This window comes from Adelges cooleyi, unplaced genomic scaffold (genome assembly GCF_023614345.1).
Source record: "Adelges cooleyi isolate 19-005CV unplaced genomic scaffold, UGA_ACOO_1.1 ACOO_flye_CR_arks_rails_tigmint_CR_PRNA_55, whole genome shotgun sequence".
NCBI lineage: Eukaryota > Metazoa > Arthropoda > Insecta > Hemiptera > Adelgidae > Adelges > Adelges cooleyi.
Window position 1 is genome coordinate 983,791 of NW_026096241.1, and position 9,496 is coordinate 993,286.

Consider the following 9,496-nt stretch of genomic DNA (forward strand, 5'->3'; position numbering starts at 1 on the left):
ATTCACAATGCGTATGTATATATATTTTAAACCGTTTTTTTTTTATGTCTTTTAAGTATACTTACCGAATACAGAGACGATGTTACTGCATGCCTTTTCTGCGCCTCACAGTCTTCCATACGGTTGCTTCTTTCCGGCTCGGTAGTTCCCTGGCAAATCCATTGGCCCGGGACGGATTAGGCAAATGCAATCTCACCCTCGCTAGTGCTTACTTGTGCTTACATGCATTCTTTCAGTATAATCGAACTATTATCCCATGCTATTGCAGGGATACTATTAGGGATGCTTGGTACACACTTTTCGGGCGATTTTCTTCGACTCCAGCGAGGGGTATGGACAGTTGCCGATTGCTGGGTCAGACGTAAGTCGAATTTCTCTGTCTCTGGTGTTACAACAATATGCGTGAGGTATTTGGGGTTTCGTCGACGACGTGAATATGTATATTGCACATACTGGCGAGACTGACGGGCGTGGGTACGATCAATCACCCTGCCAGCGTTGGAAATTAATTGCTAACCTTTATGTGGGCCACATATGCAAGTGTTGTGCACGAATACACACAGTAGCGATGAGAATTTTTCCACTGCGCCGTCGCCCACCTGCTACACGACGCTAAAACTTGCTTCCGACTTGGCACACAAACCCTGCCACGCTTTTATGCGTGTAACCGCGTGTACGTTTATACGCGGTTTGAGTCTTTCGGTTTAGCGCGCCTCTGACTGAGAACCGTCTGAGGTTATTGTATTATCATTATGTCTTAGGTGTATGATTATTACTTTACTTTACACCCACCGCGTTCCGGTTAATCCGATCCGACGCCACAGAGTTAACGCCGGAGTGCGCGGAAACGATTTCGCTTTTGGTTAGAGCACATTCCACGGTGTACTTCATTTGCATGTGGCTTATTGTGCACAGACGTTCAATTATTTTACCGGTACTTACATGTATTTCCGTACCCTTTGAAAACCGAGAGCTTTTGGTTATTTCACCGTTATCGCTTTTGCGTCATAATATGATCCGCGCTCTTTGTGATCAATTTCGGCAACGAGGCCTCGTGGCGTTAGGTTATGATTTTCTTTACAAAAGTCAACAAAAATATTATATCAATTTTGAAAAGGAAGGGATCAAGTTTTTTTTCCCCCTTTTGTTATTATTCAGTATTTTCGGTGTACGATTTGTGACCTATTAGTCTGGCAATACAATATTACGGAGGAATCAATAGTCATAATAATTGTGATCCAAATTATTTTAGATGTTAGCTAAGGTTAGTTATTGATCCGTAGCGTTTAGTGATGGTACGTTTGGTATACTTTAATTTTAATTTGCTTATAATGAATAACCGAACCTTTAGTGAATATAGTTTTCTTGTTTGACTTGTTTTTAGCTTGGTAAAATTTAAGAGAAACGATTCGATGCGAATCCCGTTTTGGTAATTTCTCACTTAGAATTTAGAGCTTAATTTTTTTTTTTTTACATAAGGAACATAATAATACTGTTTCAGTGATCACTTTGACCACATAAGTAAACTTCTCAAGACCGTAGCCGACTAGGAATGGTTGCTGTACAATGGCAATAGATAATATCTATCCACAGCTGTTGGTCAGACCACTTAGCTGAGTAGACTGTACATTTTTCAATTGGATTTTTGTTATTTCTTTACAGTCAAACGGTATTGAATGGATATTATGTTTTTGTAATTTGTGACCAACCATTTTATTATTTAACCGTGAGTGCTGGCACTAACAGTGCTTATAGCTAGTACGTAAATACTAGGTTTTAATTCTTTGATTAACGACAATTCTCTAATTTCGAGTTGGATAGTAAAACGCAACCTTTGTTTTATCTTTTTTTTTTGTGACAAAACGCAAATGACTTAAGTTTCCAAATTGAACAATTTTTGGTTTCTCTTAATTTTATTCGAATACAATATTCCGAAACGTTTTTTATATCGTCTCGTGTTATTAAAAAAAAAAAAAATTAATAAATATAAAAAAATATATAACCTATTTGACAGATCAGTATTAATAAAAATTCAATATCCCCAAGGGAAACATCATTAAGCCCACGGGCGAAGCAAAATATTTTTAATAAAACCACCGAAGGGTGCTTAACACGTTACAAAGTATAGTGCCTATTCTTATGGAAATATATTATACTTTTTTAGTTTCTTTGTGTTCACGTCCGACGTTTGGTTATTATAATGTAAAATACAAAATGAACGGTTACCGTTAAAGGTATTATTGTTGTGGATCTATTTGAAACTGGCGGATGATTAAAAAAAAATAATTATATTTTAATACTCAATAAACTCCTCTCACGTGTAAACATTATCTCTTATACATTTCCAGCCCAACCTGACATTCGTTTATAATCTGTGCTCCGAAATATAATGTTTTCTTACTAAAAAAATTATTAGAAGAAAAATATCTCATTACATTTTCAAAACTACAAAATCTGGTTATTAAAATGTAAGTCTTATTTTTTTTAAACAACAAGCTGTTTTTTTTTTAATAACAATAATTAGTAGCATAACTAAATATGCGGAATACAATTTTACACTTACAAATTTTTAGTTATTTCTTTTAAAGGAGTTAAGCCTTAAAACAAAAAGTGGGATAAGAACTGATTATAACCTAACCTAACCTTACCTGATGTGCACAATTTTCATACACAGTCGGTTTAGAAAGTTTAGTCTACCTACTCTAAGTTTTAAATTAGTATTCTATACCTTTTTTTTCTACAATCCTTCACAACAGCAATAATGTACAATATTTTTTTCTTTGGCTTTTTTTCTTTACATTTCTTTTCCAGCTGTGTCTTTATATAGGCAAGGTAACCTTTTTTTTTTTTTTTGTAAAGGCTAACCGGATCTATCTGCCTTTGAAATATCATATCAAATTATTTTATGATCATTTTTTGCTTATATGAAAATTATTTATTTATTTTTTACTAAGGCAGTATTTAGGCAAAAAGTGGTTTTTATCAATTTCGACCATGTCAATTTATTTTCAGGATAATTTGCATTTTTTTTCTATTTTGTAATAATATTCTAAGAATTATATTATACACCTTTGTGAAAATCTAACGACGGCAAATCAATGGAAACGTCATGGTTGTTTCCAACCTCAATGGTTTTTTTTTTTGTAAGTAGCATATTCTATAATAAAATATAATAATACCACGTTGTTGCCATAACGAACCCGGGATAATATAACGAGTACATCCGGTAAAAAAGCAGACTACTGGAAATCATAGCAACAGACATAGTCATCTAATATCGAATGACATAGTTGAATTATTCATAAAGTAAACCGTAAAGTCGTACCTGTTCTTTGTTTATAAGTTTACAAACCAGCTAAATCAAAACCACGCTGTACTGGAAATAATATTACTATAATTAAAAATATATGCACTGACAAACGGGTACGATAAAAAAATTAACATCTCCGAGAGCTGTGGCTTTTTGTCGGTTCGGGTCAAAAACTTTTTTTTACATATATAAATCATACATGCTTTTATTCGGATGGAATTGAAAAAGTTTCAAAATCGGTCAGGAGCAGAAGAAATCCTCTCTGCTTCAATCAAATATATATATATATATATATTTTTTTATCGCCGTTTTCATCAAACAACCGACCGTTATTTTACCGAAGAAAAAAACTTTCCAAAAAAAAAAACTATAGTAGTCCCCGATACGGTTCTCAAAAATGTTTTTTTGTTTTGCACATTGGAAATTACCTCATTGTACTTGCTACTGCCGTGGCTTGCTTACAGATGTATTCAAATTTCCCAAACAAGTACCGGCACTTTATTTTGCTTTCCAAAAGGCTTTTAGCCGCCGTCGACTGAATTTATTAACGAAAATAACCGAATTAACACCTCACTTCGGTAATCATATAAATTAAATCCGAATTCCACAATCGAACCGTGTGTCCGGATTTGATAACACTTTGTGGTCTTACAGTATATTTTAGTTGACTGACAAGTTGAAAAAAAATACCCAGAGTAAGGGGTGGATCTAGGAATGATAAAAAAAGGACGGGGAATAGAAAAAAAGCAATTCAAACACATATAAAACGATAGAGTTGAAGTGTGCATAGTGAAATATTCTAATATATTATCATATTATAAAAAAAAAATACACTTTCGATGCTTACAATTTAAGTACATAAGGTAGGGACATCCCGAGAGGATTATACAAGGGGAGTGCCATGTATCCACCCCCGCCCAGAGTGCTTACACTATACCATATGTGGATGATATAATATAGAATACAACCGAGAAGATAAAATTTGAATATTTAAAATCATAAATCTTCTTAATTGCAATCAACTATGCAGGGATATACTGTTCAAACACACGGTCGTCTCGAGTCGTGGCAATGTTATATTAACGTTATTTTATAAACTATATATTATGTATACACTATTCATTAATACACATATACATATTTACCTACCTTGAAATATACAATAATAGTGCAAATGTTAAAGTGTGTTTGTCCAACACACGAGGAAAGCACAACATTGTGTTCAACGACCACGTTGTTCATATTGGAGCTAATCCGGAATCTATGCAAACAAGGTGAGCTCGAGTCATTACCGTTGGGGTTTTAAGTCTAATTAAACGGCTTAATCGAAGTAGGGATAAGTCAAAACACAATGACTAAAATGTCTCTCAAAAAAAAAGAAACGTTTTTCAGCCGAGTCTGCAACCACGAAGGAGCATTTTCATGTATCTAAGGTGGCTAGTTAACACATACAAAGTTTCTGGCTAATATTTTAGTGTTTTCATAATATCTGGCCTAAAACAATTCATAGAAATATGACCTCTTAAATTATTGAACTTATTTTTCAGTTCTAGTTTGGAAGTTATGAGTACAACATATATTGCCCCCAACCCCATTCCCATACCCAACCCCATCCCTCATCTCTAATCTCCTATCTCTTACCTCTATCTCTAGTCTATACAGCCGGTTTCACCAACACTTGTTAAGAACTTAACTTGTTGTTAATGATATTTAACAATTAGTTAGTGAAAAATGGATTTCATCGAGATTTGTTAGCCTTAACACATTGTTAAAAAGATCGTTAAATTAATCACTCAAAATCGGCTTGTTAAAAAGTTAATCGGCATGTTAAAATGTATTGTAGTACTTATATATAATATTTATATTATTATAGTTCAGAAATTGTTTTATAATTTTTGTCGATTGAATAAATTAGTAATATATAATAATGAATTACACGTTTGATGAGGAACTTATTTATTATTATTATTGAGTATTTAGAAAACAATAGAAAAAACAACTTCGAGAACTCTTTATTAGGTAAGTAAAAGTTATTTTATGTAGGTAAATTAGGTAAAAAGGAATGGTATAGACTTATATTATAAGTTCAAATATCATAATTTATTGTATTTTGTAATTTAGATAATATTATTATGTCTTGTCTGTTCTGAGTATAACAATGGAAATAATTCTTATCACTACTTACTTTTTTTTTAGGCTTTCAAAATAGAAAAAAATATTTTAATGACCATTAAACGATGTGCTAAAAAATTATACATAAATTATTTATATAAACCGCGCAACATTAAAAGAAAGTAAAATTGAATGCCAAATAACAACAAACTGACAAATCGAAAAATACAATCACTTATCAGCTATCACATATTTTAATAACCAATGAGAACGTTGCAATCGAGGTAACCGCTTTGGTAACCCAACTAACGTTTTGTTAACTTAACAAATATAATTTAACAATAATAATGTTATGGTGAAACTCATTTTATTTAACCAGTTGTTAAATTTAAATTAAATGTTACCTAACATTGTGTTAGTAGTTTGTTTAACAATAGTTGGAGAAACCGGCTGGTTATCTCATATTTCCTATCTCTAATCTCTCATCAGATAACAGCGTGACGCTTTTCTGGTTATGTGCCAGAGCAAAGACATGAAAATCTGATTGGCCAAGTGACCGTGTCTTGTCAATCTATTAGGCTTAACTCCATCTGGACTTTAGGTATGTGGGGGGGGGGTGGTTGGCGGGCGGTCAAGCGAAATTACTACCCCTAATCTCTCATCTGCAATAACAACGCTATGGCGTGGCGTCTATTAGTCGTTCGCGGTCCTGCTATTGTAATACTTATATTATCGCGGTACACTGCAGAGGGCCGGACGGGGGGTGGACGGTCGCCAGATATTATGCTCGGGGATGCATGAAAACAACATGTATAAATAATTGCGTGATGTACACACAGACACACACACACGGTGCTCGAGCGAGGGCAATTCGACTGGAAGAAAAAAATGAAAAAAAAAGTCAGAACCGTAAATCATTACAGAGCCGGGAAAAAGTAGCGGATAGGAGGGGCAGGGGAGGCAGGGGAGGGGGTGCCCAAATGAGACGTAACTTTTGCAAAATAAACGGCAAGACGCGCTCGCCGGAGAGTGCGAAGACGGGTGACGGAGATAGGGTGGAGAAAAAGTTTTCCACCCTCTCTATCCACGCGCGCCCCTCCGTTCTTTTAATCTGCTTATTAGAGCCATTCATACACACACACACACAGCGCGCACAATAGCAAACTATATAATAATAATAACAACAATACGAGAGCTCGTTGGAGTTTGTACAAAAAGCCAAAGGAATTCCACACCGAAAATATTACACTGTGCTGTATGCTCGCACGCCGTGACAGAAATTGTGTCGCACCCTTTAGGATGATAAAATATTGTAACGCCTGTCACTAATAATACCGTCGCTCGAGATGCAAAACAAAATCAGAAGTTGGTCACACTGTTTTATTTCTATTCGCGCGGCAAATCCATTGGTATCGATAGATAACGCTATAACTGATAACGTTGTTATCGTACCTTCAAAATGACAAAAGCCTTTGTTAAAAATATTACCAAAAAACTAAGTCGAATCAATAAAGTTAATTTTTAACCAAAAACATAGTTGGCACGACTAATACAAGGGTCGAATAAAATTCTTTGGTAACTAACACAATCCTAGATTCGAACAAAAAATCGTGGGAATATAAATATAAAACTAATAATATCAATAAAAAATACAGTTAAAACATTTTTGTCACAATATATTTTTTAAACACATCAAACCGAGAATTTGTCGCACCCTTTAGGATGATAAAATATTATAACGCCTGTTACTAATAATACCGTCGCTCGAGATGCAAAACAAAATCAGAAGTTGGTCACACTGTTTTATCCCTATTCGCGCGGCAAATCCATTGGTATCAATAGATAACACTATAACTGATAACGGTGTTATCATTTTATAGAATGGTACTTGAAAATAATCTTTTTCTCTCCTATAAAGTTGAGACAAATAAGATGGTGGTGGTTTGCATATCCTAACCGACGGTATTGCACGACAATACTGCTATTTGGTCACGTGCCGGTTAAATCAATTTGGATTCGGTTTCGACGGAACTAATTACCATAGTTGACCTATTCAAATTTTGGCAAACTATTTAGGTTAGGTACACAAAGAGCGAAATGGTGTACAAAATCACTTGAACGCAAAATCACTTTCCAACATAAACAGATTGACAGAAGGGCAATATAAATATCAAATGTTGCCAAAGAATGTACACTGGAGTTTTTGTAATATTAAAAACAGCTGAATTTATTAGTATTTTTATGAAAAAAATGTACAATATGTATGTGTGTATTTATATAAATGATAATACACCTACCTACGTTTATATTTTATCAATTAAAGCTAGATGTATTTAATAAAAAATTATATAAATTTAAAAAAACGCTATACTACCTACATTATGTAGGTATGTATGCTGTTGGAAAAAATTAACAGTGAATTATTTCAACTAAAAAATAGTTTGAAACGATTAACATTATTTTTTAGCAGTCGACAGGCGTTTTACACAAAACAGTTAAATTATTTGCAGAATACAAATATTTTTTTTTATTAAAAAAGTACTAATCCAATACTTGACATAGTATTAACAATAATAACTGAAGCTCGGGCTGACAAAATTTAATGAATAACCTGAAATGTAAATATAATATAAATTAAATTCGATAAAGCTGAAAATATCAATATATTTTTTAACTGCAATTAACCGTTTACGATTAAAATTGAATTTTGCGTAATACACATTTTGTTGAGTATTTAGAAGGAACATTTCAAATTTGATTGACATTCGAGTTCAATATTATTATATTATTATTATAATTATTATGTTGCATCCCTGTCGGTGGATGCGTCTGCAGTTGGCAGCTTTGACGGCCCAAGAGATCAGATAATAATATTAAAACCATTTTTTTTATACCGTTTGTACGGTGTATTACCTACAGAGTGTTTATCAATGGAATTTTTTTATTGCAAAAACTAATAATTTTGAAATACATTTGTATGTATCATCAGTTTTTGAAAATCTGAGCCCAGCTACAGTTTCAGATATAATATACTCTATACAATTCTGATGTCAAATTTTCTTGTACGACGTTATTGACAAATTATAATTATCATGTTAACGATGTCAATCTTTTAGTAGTGAATTTAATTTATTTAAATTGGGAAATAATAATAAAATGGGATAAACACATCATATTTTAAGGGACTAAAAAGGGTTAATCAACTCTAATAATTAAACTATTATTATCTGTTGAAAAGATAGAACTCCACTAAGATCTACTAAGATAGATTTCTATGCAGCATTTCTTTAAAAAAAAAACCAATTATTAGTCAGTGGTTTTTTATCAATGTTTTTATTTTATATTGCGTCGAATTTTGTGCAATTACCATTCACATTTAGTTGCAACGTTATATCTGAAATAAATAGCGCATTAACTTTAAGTGGGATTTTGTAATGCACCTGGAACGATACGCAGCAATAACAATACATTTCCATAACAATTTAAAAGCACATTTAGTAGATAAAGGAAAATAAATATATTTTATTACATTTTGTTTGAATGTGTGTACAGTTGTGTGCATTGGTATACGGTTTATTATTTTAAAAGATTTCTAATAAATCTTCAAAGTTCTACAATAACCTACATTAAGCTCAACATTACTCGACCATCATGAATATGAACTAAACATGATGACTGACTTACTATGACCCAGTAGATTTCTCTTAGAATTCTATTAATTATTCATTTTGTAGTTTTTGTCAGCTAAAGTAACAAAAAATTGATCAATAACTTTCGTCATTGAAAATTTCCTCTTGTCATTAACTTTGACCTAACTCAGTCGAGTGTTTTTGGATATGGCTAATTGAAACCTACCTATGTTTTTTTACCAAATATTTACCCACTGGGATTTTTTTGGTTTGGGTGCATCACTCACTATGTGTTTGGTGCAAACATTAGTGCCCTGTACTTAGCTGCAGTTTGTCACGGAAATAACACTATTAATACATTTAATTAAGTATTATCTAATTATGAGTTATATGCTTAGTTTTTTGTACCATATATTAGTTCTGATTATCGTTATTTTATTTTATA